Genomic DNA, 16507 nt, shown 5'->3' on the forward strand with positions numbered 1-16507 from the left:
TGATTACCTGCACGCTCAACTTTTCTGGTCTGGCTTACTTTATTACAATTTCCATTCAAATATCACCTCTGGTATAACTTTTTTAATAGCTTTTCTAAAATAGCTCTTTCTTTCCATCCTTCTTTCTCTTTTCCTTTACCCTGATTTTTCTTCATATCAGATACTACATTTCAGAGAGTAAAAATTGTTATGGGTTAACGTGTCTATTTTGTATTTCTGAAACTAAACTATTTGCGCCCTGAGGACAGGGACTTTGCTGATGTGTTTATTGTGTGTTCTCAACACCTACGATACATTCTGGCAATTATAGCTGTTCAATATCTTTGTAGAATTAGTGGATTGATTAATTGTTTGTTTGTTTTATGCTCTAACATTTATGGTTTCTAAGTAAACATTTGCTTTAATGTCAGTAAGGATTATATTGATGGAGAGACTGAGTTATTTTTGTTTTCTTGGCATTCACAAGTCTATAAGATAAAAAACAATTGGAAAAATGAACAACTTACTTTGGGACAGAAATAAATTTCTTTTGAATGGGAATCTTTTAATGATTAATGCATGGAGGAGACTATATCCCATAGTCGTGGCTTTGTGTTCTTTTTGAGCAGCTTGTTTTAGTTTGGACAACCACATACTAAGTGATACTCCAGCATTGCCATGCTGGAATGGTTGTAGTTGTAAAATAAGGAGACTAAAGGCAATTTTCATGTTTTAAAGAAAGGTTTGGAAAAAATTCTAGAACCGTGAATAAGCTAAAATCTGTTATTCATTATATATATTCTTAAGAGCTGTTCAAAGTTCAGCTCATTGTGATTGGTTGGCATGCTGGCATTCATTCAATGTTCCTCATGAGCTACAAGGCACAGTTAGAAATGCTGTTTAATGTTTTAAATCACCATTTTTATTACCCAAACTGAAAAATAATGTCTGTACAGTAAATGCTTTTATATTGAAATGCAAAAAGGATCACATATATATGCATATATATATATATATATATATATATATATATCATATATCCATGATATATGGATGTCATGGAATATCTTAGCTTCATAGTCTTGTGCTCTGGATAACCACTCCCTCATTCTGAAGTATTTTATATTTTACAAAATGTGGCACACATTATTTATTCTACATCACATACCACCATGCTTCTTAATTATTGATAGGCAGATTTTCCTTTATAACTCACTTATGGTTTCATTTCTTCTCTTTTTACTTCAATTGCTTATCTATAAACATTTATCTATTTATCACCTCTCATCTACCTATCTATTAACTATCTATACTCACTATAAAATTTGAAAGGAAGTGGATAGATTCATATATTACAATAATGGAACAAATTAACATTAATTATCAAAGTGTTCATTAATGGACTCACTGGATCTTCTTGTTTCTTAGTTCAGACCCACACGGAGTTTAGCCATTCTTCCCTGTATCACCTGAGTAAACTCTCCATATCAGTCTAAGCCAGGATCAAATCACATTAGCTTCTATTGGTGAGAACAACCTTAAATTAGAGCAAAAAAATTCATTCATGAATGATGAATTTAAGGTGCAGTTCCTAGAGATGTGCTACAAACTGGATTTGTAACTTCAGAACAACCAGTGTGAGGAAGAGGACACAATTCCAAGATTTTTGATATTTGAGTTAATTTTTTTCAGGTCTTTCTTGACTTTCAGAGGTTTACTTAGTACAAATGATTCCCAATGAGAGACCATTACTCTTCAAAAGCCTTGTAGCATAATTTGTGTTCTAGTTTGTGAACTGCCAGAATGCAATAGACCAGGAACAGAACGGCTTTTAAAAAAGGGAATTTAATAGGTTGCTAGTTTACTGTTCTAAGGCTGTGAAAATGTCCCAGTTAAAACAACTCTGTAGAAATGTCCAATCAAAGGCATCCAGGGAAAGATACCTTGGTTCAAGAAGGCCAATGAAGTTCAGGGTTTCTCTCTCAAGTGAGAAGGCGCATGGTGAACACAGTCAGGGCTTCTCTCTAATCTGGAGGGGCACATGGTGAACACAGCATCATCTGCTAGCTTTCTCTCCTGGCTTCCTGCTTCATGAAGATCCCCAGGGAGGCATTTTCCTTCTTCATCTTCAAAGCACTGGCTTCATGGTGCTACAGCATTCTCTGCTATCTCTGAATCTCTTTCATTTTCCAAGATGTTTCCTCTTTTATAGGACTCCAGAAACTAATCAAGACTCACTCAAATGAGTGGAGACACGCCTCTACCTAATCCAGTTTAACAACCACTCTTGATTAAATCACGTCTCCAGGGAGATGATCTAATTACAATTTCAAACATACAATAATGAATAGGGATTAGAAAAAATGCTGCCTTTACAAAATGATATTAGGATTAAAACATGGCTTTTCATAGGGTACATACATCCTTTCAAACCAGCACAACTTGGAAAGAGAAAACAAAACAAAGCTAAGCTAAAACAATAGTTAACATTATTAACATTATTGCAAAAGGAATAATTTGCGTGAGTGTGAGTGTGTGTGTGTGCATGAGTGTGTATAAATTGTCAAGAAAGCTCTCAGTATTTATTATGCTTCAAAGTGGAGGAGAAAATATGTATAGACTTTCATGTTTTGGTTTGCTGAAAAGATTTTTTTTTTTTTTTTTTTTTTTACATAGGCAGGCACCGAGAATCAAACCTGGGTCTCTGGCATGGCAGGCAAGAACTCTGCTTGCTGAGCCACTGTGGCCCGACCTGAAAAGATTTTTAATGCTGAAAAATTCTGGAGTTTATCTTCAATGACCACCTGCAATATTATATGGTTTCCTAGAAAATTTATGAACTATGCTGACTCAAATTTTACTTATCTTTCAGGGAACTCTTAAAAACAAAGTACACCATAAATTGGTGAGTTCAAAAAATATTTGGTTTATTTTTCTTTTTCAAAGTAATATGTGATGGAACAAGCTAAATAAATGTGTCTTTAATATCTGGTGTGGTGATTAATATGTCTTAGGAAAATAATTATTCTTAGTAGCTTGGTAAAGATTATCTCTTTGGCTAACTTAATTTGCAGTACATTTTAAAGTTACTGCTATTTGTTTTGGGTTTTACTTGTTTTATGGCCACATGGAAAAGCTACTCAGTGACACTGGGCTTCTGTTGCTTTTATGGCACAAGTGCTCAAAAGTCATTGAGTTGCAATTAGGTTTGGTGATTAAGTATGGTTTTGAAAATATAAATCTTTAGTGGTAATTTCTGGTTTATTCATATTGAGATTAGAAACAAACTACTATTTTTTAAAATGTATGCATTCATTTGTTAAATTTGATGTAAAATTTCCATGAAAATTGGGTGTTTTATATCTGTAGGGAGATGTTAGAAATGTCTCCATAATTCTAATTTTTGTTACAAAGTGAGAACATTATAGCTCCCTTGTTAATACAATTGTGAAATGCAAATATTTTAATAAGATAATTTTTGTAAACTTGCAGCCCCAAACACATAATATTCACATATTTGTATGCTTTAAAAAATTGTAGATGGAATGGAGAAGGTTTAGATACGTTTCATTTCTTTTGAAATTACTGCAGACACTTTCAGATGCTGTTTTAAAGACCCTGTCAAATCTGTTATTAAGATTTTGAGAATTGTGGCACACATTCAGTTAATTGTGTCCATGATAGCAAAAGTAAACAATCAAACAAACAAACAAAAACAATGAAATCACTGTTCAGTCCTTGATCAGTGTCTCAGCATTCGGCCATTATGATTAGTGAAAGAAAAATCTGAATTAACTGAAATGGTCATTTCACAGCACTTTTAAGATATGTTGCTTTTGGGTGTGTGTGTGTGCATCATACAAGAGTAGAAAATGGTAGTGTCATGTGGGTTAAAATACATTAATACCACATAAAGCACTCTGCAAAAGGACAGGATATTTGATTTGTATGGCTTTAAAGTTTTAACAGATGAGTCTATCCCTGTGAGACCACAGACCATTTACCATCAGTAGATTGATTTCTTTCAATGCTAAAGGCTTGATGATACTTTTCAGCACAGTTCATTGTGAGTAGAATGAAACTTCAAATACACATTAACTAAAGAATCTTCAGAGGCTATATTAAATAGATGAAACTGAATGGAAGAGGAAATAGTAGCATTTAAGAAGAAGCAAAAATTTTGATCAGGTTTATATAAGGGAAACTGTTACAATAATTTCTAAGTTCCTTTATAGGTGCTGAGATAGTCAGTCTTATGGTTGGTAAGATTATTTTGTAGTATTTTTCAGTTTGTTAAATGTATGTACTATAATTTTTTAAAAGTTATTTTGTAATATTTGTGAGATGGATGCCCCAAATAACAACTGACATCAAATGTATGGCACATGCATTTTAAAAATTGCAATCTAAGAGATACTATTAAAGGAAGTTTTATTTGATAAATCTTCAGTTAAATGTCAAATGACATGGGAAAATAGGGGAGAAAATAAAGCTGGGTAAGGACACCAAATTAAGCACTTTAGCTACTGCTAGATGTGAGAATTTGGGGTCATTGTTTCAATAATTTTCTAGATTTTTCCACATCCACATATTTACTTTTTTTTCGCATGAGCAGGCACCAGGAATTGAACCCGGGTCTCTGGCATGGTAGGCGAGAACTCTGCCTGCTGAGCTACTGTGGCCCACCCCATATTTACTTTTGATACCAGAAAATATATGAACAATGGTTGTTATAAGCAGGGAATCCAATATGGGAAGATGTCTGACAGCAGTTCTGCCAAGTGAACAGCGACTTATCTTATCACAGTGAGTTCTTAGGAGAAGGGCTAAAGACTCTGCAATTTTTTTTGAGCAGAACCATATGTGGCAAATTAATATAGGTGTTAATTATTAATGATAACCATTTTGAAATTTATTCAGATCAACTAGATTATTTGAGTTTCAAAAATAATTTGTCAATTATCATGTTCATTGTATTCTTGTATCAAAATTAGAGAGTTAATTTTCCATGTTACTATGGGTTGCATGAAATCCTTGGAAATATGCATCTGTGATGCTAAAGTAACCAAATAAGGGGGGAATATTTAGTTTTTAAAGTGCTTTGTTTTTCATTACTACACTGTGAAATAAGTAGTCTTGGGGAAGAGCAAGCTAAACTTCTTAGCCTTCATTCATTCAAATTGAATTTGTTCTTCTCTTACTGTTTCCCTCATTCAGACAGAGTTTTCTCATTGATTTTGTCATCTTATGAATTTCTTCAGTGCCTGGACTGCCCAAGTGGCTAATTTGCACATAGAGTATTCATATTCCAAAGTTTGCTAGCTTCGTCTTTGCAAAGGTATAAATTCCTTAAGGCTCTAATCCCTATTTTTACAATTTTTAAAATCTCCTTACAATGGCAGATACCAAAAATATAAATTTTGATAGATTGACTTGAAAGAATGCTTGGCTTTCGTGTTGATTTATTATTATAATATGCATTTTCCCACTCTCCAATTAAAAACTAAAAGCCTTTTTCTATTTCCAATGAACATTCATTGTTTACCTGTGAATTCTGTAAACAAACTCACAAATTATAGAACTAAGAATTTTTAGTTTTAGAATTTTATGCATTTTAGTCATGGCTTAGAATTAATCATAGCTTAAAATTAATCCTGAGTAGCAAGCTTAGTTTTCCTCAATTTGTCACTAAAATCCATAAAAGAAAGAAAAAAATGAAATCAAGCAATCTAAGCATAAACACTTTAGCTAAACTATTGTCAAATTATGGGAGGAGTTAACCCTAATTATTAAATCAATGGCACTATTTATATGAATCACATAAGCTAGTAAACATATCAATAAATAAATGAACCCAAATAAGCTAGGTCTCACCTATTGATACAGGAATTTGTCTGATTAAAGAGAATAGCCTTGATAGTCTATTCCAGTGTCCAGCATCTGCATCTTGTTTTAATGACCCAGTTCCTTTCCACAACAAAATTTGGTCACAAGTGTTGTTTTCGGGATGCCTGGAAAACTGATCTCTATTTATCAGTGGCTTTCTACATCTCTTCAATGTTTGAAACTGCCAGAAACTAGCAAGACAGAGAGTTGCTGAACACTGGGAGCAAGTATTTAATAATGAGACATTGCCAGTTACAAAAGAATCTTTCTTATACCAGAGGAGGCAAGACACTTGGTGGCAATGCATGCTGGATAGTAAAATCTTTTTGTATGCTTTACTGAGTCAGAGACTATGTCAGGTTTTAGGACTAGTGCCTCTCAATGCAGCTGAGACACATCCATTTGGCACATGCTAGGAATGGGATCATGCCATTTGGCACATGCTAGGAATGGGATCATGCCTTGGACTATGAAAATCAGCCCTCACTTGAGTAAGTGAAGGAAGTTGAGACATATTTAGAAAGTCTGTTTATCCAGATAGAAATTGTTTGAGAAGGTCTTGCCTGCTTTGAGGCTGAGTGATATGGGGGGAAGGACACTAATTTAGTGCCTATAAAAATATACCACAAAGTGCAAAGAAGATTCATAATATTGACATTAATTATTTCAGAGTCCAATTTATCATCTGCATTCCAGGCAAACTCTTCTTTATCTCCTTTGTGTAGGTGCAGACCTATTTTCCCTTGTTTGCCAGGATCAATGGATCAATCACCCCTTATTTGCCTATTTATTCAGAGACATGAGGATCCAAAAGTGACTAGGCAGCAGTCTTAACTTCTAGTTCAATGAAATCCATTGTTGCATCTCCTGATGGAAGCGCTCCTCCTGTTGGAACTAAGACCTGTAGACCAGCAGAGCTTAAGGTTACAGGAACAGGAGTAAAAAAGTTCCCAGAGGATATCACTAAGGGTAATAGTGAGTGTACTCAAATTTGAGCATACATGGTCACCAGTTACCTGAAGAACATTACTCCAGCCTCACAAGACATTGCCACCTCAGAAATGAGAACTGTAATGATTAGGAATATTTCTTCCTTGGTTTGCTGTATGTATATATATATACATACAAGTATCTTTGTTTTCTTCCCTGTCTTATTCCATGTCTCATTATTTAAGGTATAGGATATTACATTTACAAGTGATTATTACCCAAGGACTTGCACTGTACTCTTGAGAGAGTTAGTGCATTTTCAGTTGTATGTAGGATGGTTGAGTGATGTTAGGCAAGAATATGGCTGTTATTGTTCTGTATTCAGAGATCAATTATGGTTTAAGGTGATATGCACGACAACCAAGTTGACAAGGAATGGACTGTAATAGTTTAGTTCATGTGCCAACTTGGCCCAGATGATGGTGGCCAGTTGTTTATTTAAGCAAGTACTGGCGTGATTGCACTGTGAGGACATTTCACAGGCTTACATTGTCTGCAAGTTGAATTGGATCCATGATGATGATACCTACAATCACCTGAGGAGATTGCCTTCAACAATGAAAGCGACAAGGAGAAATGTGATTTCAGCAGTCAAAAGAGAGAATTTCCATCACTACTTCAGCCAGCCAGCTTCTGGAGAATTCATTGAGTTCTCAGCTTGCTGCCTGCCCTATGGAATCTGAACCTGTGCATCCCCATAGTCATGTGAGACAATTCGTATTAAGAGCTCATAATATTTATGGATGTTTCCTGTTGGTTCTGTATCCCCAGAGAACCCTGACTAATACAAGGAAATATGCCTTTTTCTTGTTCAACTGTATCCCCACTCTCAGAGGAATCAAAGAGTAGAGTTGTAAATCCAAGATATAGTACAATTGAGTTTTTCATGTACCCTTTTAGTTACCCTTACTAATAATCTTCATGTCTTCACACTACTCTAAGCCATTGTCTATTGTCTTTTCCTTCCAACCTGCAGAACTAACTCTAGTTATTCTTCAATAGAGGGTTTTTGCTGACAAACTCCGTTTCTGTTTATCTGTGAGTACTTTATATTCTCCCTCATTTTTGAAGGGCAGTCTTGCTGGACAAAGAATTTTGGCTGGCAGTTTTTCTCTTTCAGTACCTTAAATATATCACACCACCCCCTCCTCACTTCCATGGTTTCTGATGAGAGCTAGGTCCTTAATCTTTTTGAAGAACTCTTGTATATGACGAATCACTTTTTCTCTTGCTGCTTTCAGAATTCTTTTTATCTCTGGCATTTGACACACTGATTAGTATGTGTCTTGGTGTTGATCAATTTGTATTTTCCTGTTTGGAATATGTTGTACTTCTTGGGCATGTATATTTATATCTCTTTTAAGAGTTGAGAAATCCTCAGCCATTATTTTCTCAAACATTCTTCCTGCCCATGTTCCCTCCTCTTTCCCTCCTGGGGTACCAGCAAGACATATTGTTGTGCACTTCACAATGTCACTCAAACCCCTGAGAAACTACTCAATTTTTTTTATTCTTCTATCTATCTGTTCTTCTATGATTTCTGTTGTTCTGTCTTCTAGTTTACTGATTCATTCCTCTGCCTGTTTCATTCAGCTGTTTGTGCCTCCAGTGTATTTTAATCTCTACTGTTGTGCTTTTCCTTGCCATAATTTCTGTTATATTTCTTTTAATACTTTCACATTCTTCTTTGTGTTCACACATTGTCTTCTTAATATCCTTTGTCTCTTTATCCATATTTTCCTTCATCTCCCCGAATTGATCTAGGATGTTTGCTTGGACATTGTTTTTCCAAATTCTTTTTCTCCTCAGGAGTTTTGATTGTTCTCTTGACTGAGCCATACTTTCCTGTTTCTTAGTATAGTTTGCCATTTTTTGCTGATGTCTAGGCATTTGATTATCTTGATGAGTGGAACTCTAAAGGCCATGTTTTCCCTCTTGTATAGGATCTTTTGTTGACTGACTTTGTGTTAAGGCTCTTCTTTGATACTTGGTCTAATTTATTCTGGGCCTTTATACAAGTCCAAGTTTAACTGATCAGATTTTCATAGCTCTTCTGCATCTGATTCTTTCCCTGAATATATGGTACAATCGTTAAGATTGCACTTTTTTTTTGTAATTATTTCACCTCCAGGATAAAGCTTTATTTCTTGTGTTCCTTCTCTGGGAATTTTGATCTTTTCTTTTTGTTTTTGTGCATAATTTTATCCCAAGCTCCTATGATTTGTTTAAGTTCTTTCCTCTCATTTTGTACCCCATTTTTTTACTTACAGTTTTCATTACTGGGAATCACCTGTCTTACAGCAGTTCAGTTTAACACCCTTTCCTTTTTCCTTTTCTCTATGAGGCTCTTCTGTCTCTGCTTTTTTTTTTTTTTTTTTTTTTTTGCCTGTTAGTGCATGCTGCCCCAGGAAGCCAAATAGGGTCTATTCAAAAAGTGGGTCACTCCAGAAGAGTCTGTTTTCCTTTAGGTGGTCTAGTCAACAAGAAGTAGATTGAACAGAGTGCACCGCTTGGTAACCATCATTTTACTGTACTCTCTCTCTCTCTCTGTCCTGTTTTTCCCCCTCTGGGGGCCCTTTTGTATACTGCATTCCTCAATGGCTTGTGTTCTACCCAGGATCTCTGTGGATATGCATTGGGTTGTAATTCACTGTTGTGAGTGGCGGTATAGTCTGTGTCCCTGGCAGGAGATGGGAGGAATCCCAGTCCTTGCCTTTGAGCAACTCCCAAGCTGTGTGGTACTGAGTGAGGGGGAGGGAAGGGAATGGCAGGATTGGGACAGAAGTTTCCTACCTAATTTTTTCTTTCTTCATTTCAGCATTGTGGAGTCCTTCTCCAACCTCTACCATCCTTCCTGGAATTAACAGCTTAACAATATTCATTCTTTTAATTCATGAACATGACGTGTCTTTCTTGTCTTTTTTTTTTTTTTTTTTGGCATGGGCAGGCACCAGGAGCCAAACCACATCCTTCCTTTCATTTAGGTCTTCTTTGATTTCTTTTGTCAAAGTTTTGTATATTCTGCATACAATTCCTTTCTGCATAAAATTCTTTATATCCTTGGTTAAATTTATTCCTAGATATTTATTCTTTTTGTTTCTACTGTGAATGGAATTTTTTTTCTCGATTTCTTCTTCTGATTGTCCATTGTATATAAAACCACTACTGATGTGGGGGCATTGATCTTATCCCTCTGCCTTGGTGAATTTAATTATTAGCTCTTGGAGGTTTGTTGTGGATATTTCAGGCTTCTCTCTATATAGGATTATGTCATCTACAACTGGTCAAAATTTTATTTCTTTCTTTCCAATTTGTATGCCTTTTACGTCTTTTCTTTTTCTTTTTTATCCCCTGTGCCCAGTCCATCTATTTATTTCCTATTTGCTCTTGCAAAGATTTCCAGTTATTTCATTGATGAATAACAGTGGTGACAGTGGCTATCCTTGTTTTGTTCCTGATTTAGAGGGAAAGCTGTCAAACTTTCATCATTGAATGTGATGCCAACTGTAAGTTTTCATGCATGTCCTTTGTCATTTTGAGAAAGTTTCCTTCTATTCATTCTTTTCTAAGTGTTTTTTATCAGGAAAGAGGGCTGTATTTTGCCACTTTATCATAGCTTATAATTGTTTTAATGTGCACATGGATTCATTTTCCTAGTATTTTGTGGATATTTTTTGAATCTGTACTCACAAGATATATTGGCCAATAATTTTCTTTCTTGTGTGTGTGTGTGTTTTTTTTTTTTTTTAATCTGGCTTCGGTGTGAAGGTGATAGTGTACTCATAGAATAAATTCGGAAATATTCCATCCTTGGGGAAATTTGAAGCTGTATATACCCCAGAAAAACATATTCTTAAACTTAATCCATTCTGTAGGTGTGAACCCCTTGTGTGCAGGACCTTTTCATGAGGTTAATTCATTTCAGGTGTGGCCCAGCCCCATCAGAATGGGTCTTAATATTATTACTGGAGTCCTTTATAAACAGAATGAAGTTCAGACGCAGAGAGTCGAAGCCAGAGGAAGCAAGAATCTGCCATCAATGAAATCCGGAAGAGAAGAGACTTGCAAAGTCACTACGTGCTTTGCCATGTGGCAGGGAGCCAGGAATCACCAGCAGCCAGCCCCAGAACGTCAGTCTTCAGGAAGAAATTGTGATTATTTATATCTTGAATTGAACTTTCTTAGTCTCAAAATCATAAGCTAATAAATTCCCCTTGCTTCATCCTAACTATTTCATGAAACTTCCATGAGTGTGCTAGGAAACCAAAACAGATTTTGTGACCAGGAGAGTGGGATGCTTCCCCCATGCCGATACCAAAAATGTGAAAAGAGCGGGCCACGATGGCTCAGCAGGTAAGAGTGCTTGCCTGCCATGCCCGAGAACCCGGGTTCGATTCCCAGTGCTTGCCCATGGGGAAAAAAAAAATGTGAAAAAATCTTTGGAGTTCTGTAATGGGTAGAGGCTGGAAGAATTTGGAGGTGCTCGATAGTAAGGCCTAAATGGTTTTGAAGAAATTGTTGGTAGAAATTTGAATGCTGAAGTTCCTTCTTATGAGGCTTTAAATGGAGCTGATAAATGTGTTACTGGAAACTGGAGGAAAGACAATTCTCGTTTTAAAGTGACTGAGAACTTGGCAAAACTGAGTTCTGATATCAGATGGTAGGAAGAACTTGAGAGTGATGACCTTAACTATTTAACTGAGGAGATTTCTAAGGTAAGTATGGAAAGTGCAGCCTGGTTTCTCCTTGCAGCGTATAGTAAAATGCAAGAAAAAAGCTATAGGCTGAGAACTGAACTCATGGGCACAAAGAAAGAAGAAATTGCTGGTTTGAAAATTTCTGAGCTTCTGGAAAGTGAGTTCCCAGAGAATAGAGCGCCGTAGGAGGGTTTATCAGATCGTGGAACCAGTCAGCAATTTCTACAGAAGTTGTGATTGGAAATGCAGTAATATAGGAAGAATCTGTGGAAAGTCCTACTGTATGGTAATTTGGACCCTAGTTAACTACATTAAAATTACAAGTTTTTTTTTCTGTTAGATTTGTATGTGCAGAATCATTGCCAACTTGGATAAAAGTGGACAGAGAAGGGACAAATTGAGGGACGAATGGCTTTAAGGGCAAACCTATGGAAACTGAAGTCTGGTCCAAAGATACCTCCTCAGGCCAAGAGAGTAGCACATTCATATGTGTGTAAATGTTGAGTCTACCCTAGGGCTTGTGGAGAGCAGGCCTTCCTCTTCATTATTCAGAAAGAATGCTGCAATCCTAATGTTCAGAGATCTGGGGGCCTGTGCCCCATCATTCATAGATGGCCTGGCTGCCACTTCAGTATTTGGAAAGTGTGGGATCTATGCCACTGCAATTATGGAGAATCTGACCACCATCTCAGTGCCTGAGGAGGGTGGGATTAATGCCCCTGTTTGCAGAGAGTCTGGCTGCCAACCTGATGTTGGGAGAGGGGGGGAGCCTTTACCCCAGTGTTGGAGATAGCACTTGGAAAAAGTAGGGATGAAACTTCACCAGGCCCAGAGGATATAATATCATTCTATAGATGACTCACAGACCTTAAAATCTATTGCAGCTTGCCCTACTGGGTTTTGGAATTGTTTTGGATCTGTGACCTTTGTTTTCCTCCCAATTTCTCCTTATTGGAATTGGAATGTTTATTCTATGTCTGTCCCTCCGTTGTATCCATTGTATATTAGAAGTGGATAACTTGTTCTCTAGGTTTTGCAGGTCCGCAGAGAGGACATCACACCCAAATCAGATTGTGGTGAGACTTTGTACTTAGTACTGCTACTGAATTGAGTTAAGGCTTTTGGGATGTTTTGATGGTATGGGTGTTTGTATGTAGAAAGACCATGGCTTTGGGGGGTACAGCAGGTGGTTTGTGGTGGTTAGAGTTGTATGTTCCCAAGAAAAACATGTTGTTAAATGTAATCCATTCCTGTGGGTATGCACCCAGTATAATTATGAACTTTTGATGAGGTTACTTCAGTAAGGTGTGCCCCACTTCAATCATTATGGATCTCAATCTTATTACACAAGCCCTTCAGAAGAGAATGAAATTCAGACAGAGAGAGAAAGCCACAGAAGGAGCAGTCAGAATCTGAAATGATCAGAACCCAGAAATAATGGAGATCCAGGAGACGGCACTGTGTGCATTGCCAGGTGACAGAGGAGACAAGGGCCAAGAATCACGGCAACCAGCCCTGTAACACCAGTCTTTGGGAAGGAAGTATTGCCTTGATGGTGCCTAGATTTGAACTTTTTTTAGTTTCAAAATTGTGAGCTATAAATTCCCATTGTTCAACCTGACCCATTTCATAATATTTGCCTAAGCAGCCTATGAAACTAAAACACTCCTCTTCATTTTTTTGAAAGAGCTTGAGCAGAAGTAATGTTAAGTCTTCTAGAAGTGTTTGATAAAATCCCCCTATGAAGCCATCTGGTCCTAGACTTTTCTATGTTGGGAGGTCTTCGATTATTGAATCACTGTCCTTACTAGTTATTAGTTTTTTTGAGATCTTGTATTTCTCCTTGAGTCAGTGCTGGTAATTTATTTTTTTTCTAAGAATTTGCCCTTTTCATATAGGTTATCTAATTTATTGGCAAACAGTTGTTCATAGTATACTCCTCCTACAGTTCTTTATATTTAAATGGGGTCAGTACTAATGCCTTGATTTCCATTTCTGATTTTCATTATTTTTATATTCTCTCTTTTTTTGTTCAGCCTAGAAATGTTTGATAATTTTATTGATTCTTCTAAAGAAATACCTTTTGGTTTTGCCAATTCTCTATTTTGTTGTTGTTTTTGTTGTTCTCTATTTCATTTTCTCTGCTCCAATCCATATTTCCTTATTTCTGTTTCCAATTTGTGGCCCTAAATGATTACATTAAAAAAGAAGAAATATTTCAAATCATAGAACTAACCTCAAAATTGGAAGAACTAGAAAAAAGAAGAGCAAACTAATCCCAAAGCAGTCAGAGGGAAGAAAATAGTTGTTTTAGTTGATAACTTTTCCTTTGTGGTATTTTATAGTACAATGCACTGCTTCATAAAAAAGAAAATTATTTACTCATTTAGATAATAGATTGGCCACATTTCTCATTTAACAATCTACTTTCAGACAGTTTTTTAAAGAAATTGTATTTTATGTTAAAGTAAATAGAAGCTTCCCTAACCCTATAAGAAAAATATGAGCTTGTTTCTTTGCTATTATAAAATCTTCAAAGTAATCAGTTCCAAAAACTCAAATACATGAAATTTATCACCCTGAACTTTTAGACCTCCCAGGAATCACAATTTCTTTACATAAAACTAGTTATAAAGGATTATATAATAAATTTGCAGAAGCCATGTTTGTGGTATACTAAATCATTTTTCTTAATCTTCTTTAAATGTGTCTTAGTGCGTCTCAGATAAGATTTTATACAATCCCAGACTTTGGTATTATAAAACCTCAAGAGCTTTGTGTATTTGTTTTACAAAATTGCATTTTTAAAGATATGAGTTCTTATAGCTTATTTTAAAGCATGTTTATTTTCTTTTTCTAGTGTAGACAAAGAGCTGGTATCTTGTAAAGGAAAAAATAATTGCAACATATTCCTGTGTAAACATTTATTATTTTATGCCATTCCATTTAGAAATTATTAATTTTAGACTTAAAAATATGTTTTAAGTATCTCAGAACTATTTAGAAAAAATATGAAGATCTCTGTTGTAATTTTCTATGGCAGCTTAATGAAATTCTTTATTAAAGGCATGACTATTATTGCCTAAACTATTATATATACAGTACTTTTTAATAAATTACACTGAACCAAATTGAAATGATAATTTTCTGTTGTTTCTAATGATTTTCACACTGCCTAAAGATGTCTAAGTGAACATAGACTCAAATGGAGATCAGGTTGCAATATACACTCCTGGGCTTTATTTTCAGAAATTCAGGTTCAGTAGGGCTGGTTTAGAGTTTGAGGGCCCTTTATTTTATTACAAAGTATTGAGGTTACACTGAGGCAGATCATGGGCCACTTTTGGAGGTAAGGGGTATTAATGCAGAGCAGAAAATAGAAGAAGAAAGATGTGCATGAACAAAAAAGCTAAAACATTACTGCATTATTCCGGGCCACAGGCAGAGTTCTCGCACAGTGGCTCAGCAGGCAGAGTTCATGCCAGAGACCTAGGTTCAGTTCCCAGGGCCTGCCCATGTAAAAAACAAACAAACAAACAAAACATTACTGCATTATTCCATCATAGCTAGAAAGGAAAAAATCATATTCATTCATAAAGCAAGTGTGGTAGTTAGGTTCAGGTGTCAACTTGGCTAGGTGAAAGTGCTTAGTTCTATTGCTGTGGGACATAAGCTGATGGCTTGTGAACCTCATCTGCAGCTGATTACATATGCAGTTGGCTAGGAGGCATGCCTGCTGCAATTTATGATGTTTGATTTAATTGGCTGGTGCTTAAATGAGAGATCTCAATGTAGAACAGCCAAAGCATCTCAGCATACCTCATCTCAGCACTCACAGCTCAGCTCAGGCCTTTGGAGATGCAAAAAGGAATCACCCCGGGGAAAGTTGTTGGAACCCAGAGGCCTGGATAGAAGGCCAGCAAAGATTGCCCTGTGCCTTCCCATGTAAGAAAGAACCTCAGCTGAAAGTTAGCTGCTTTTCCTCTGAAGAACAATATGTTAACTAAATAAATCCCTTTTTTTTGAAAGCCAATCTGTCTCTGGTGTGTTGCATTTCAGCAGCTAACAGACTAGAACAGCAAGGCTGCTGCTTGTCTGATAGATTAGTACACATTTTGTATTTTTTTCTAGAATACCAGTGTTATTAGAAAAATTTGACTAAGACTAAATGCTAGAAAAACCTTGAAGAAATGTAAAGTATGGAATTATCAATAAACACATCCTCTTTTATTTTTTTTTTTCTTATTAGGGAAACATCAAGATAATTTAAACCATTAGTTTATAACAGGAAACATGAGTTCTTTGTCTGGCTAAGATGTCAAAAGCAGTAAGAGAATCACAGCATAACAACTACCCCCTTCCCCCCAAAAAAGCCAGATGATTTACAAAAACTCTAATTTCTTCTGAAACCATCAGAAAGTCACATTTTTCAAGGTAACCAAATAAGCTGAATTCAAGAGTGTGATAACACTTCTAAGGAAATATGGGATGCAACAACCATTTCACTTTGGCAGATCGATAGAGGTATAGGTGATCACTACACAAGCTAATAATGAGAACTCAATGAAAATTTTAACCAACTCTTAAAGCCCTGGCATGGATCAATGTGTTACACCAGATTAGCTAGGAGCCAAAGATATAAGGGAAGGTGCACACTGTCACAAACATTTTTCTGCAGTTCTCCATCAGGTACTCCTAGGAATAATTGTGATCAGGGCAGGAAACTGGGGAATGTCCCCTGTGGGAGCACAGGTGTGTAAGTGATTAGCAGGCACTGGGGGACAGTCATCAATACTGCCTGCTTCCTTGGATCTACACCAATAAGAGGCAGATATGGTGCAGACCACATTGGTTTCAATTAAACCTGCCATCTCTCTCCCTCTCTCTAGATAGATAGCTAGATACCGATACAGATATGCTATAGCTTCTTTTCCCATCTCTATTTTTTCTTTTGT

General features: G+C 36.1%; 1 long non-coding RNA gene across 7 annotated transcripts in view; it reads right to left on the reverse strand.

Annotated features, from left to right (window-relative positions):
• The window catches only part of LOC143665306 (uncharacterized), a 174409-nt gene that overhangs the window by 79512 nt on the left and 78390 nt on the right, over positions 1-16507 (reverse strand). For 6 of the 7 annotated variants that reach the window (XR_013166860.1, XR_013166859.1, XR_013166858.1 and 3 more), the window contains exon 4: positions 1388-1516. The exons of the other annotated variant lie outside the window; for it this stretch is intronic. This is a non-coding gene — a long non-coding RNA (uncharacterized LOC143665306). The remainder of the gene's footprint in view (positions 1-1387; positions 1517-16507) is intronic. 7 annotated transcript variants of the gene reach the window in all.

Source organism: Tamandua tetradactyla, chromosome 21 (assembly GCF_023851605.1).
Source record: "Tamandua tetradactyla isolate mTamTet1 chromosome 21, mTamTet1.pri, whole genome shotgun sequence".
Classification (NCBI taxonomy): domain Eukaryota; kingdom Metazoa; phylum Chordata; class Mammalia; order Pilosa; family Myrmecophagidae; genus Tamandua; species Tamandua tetradactyla.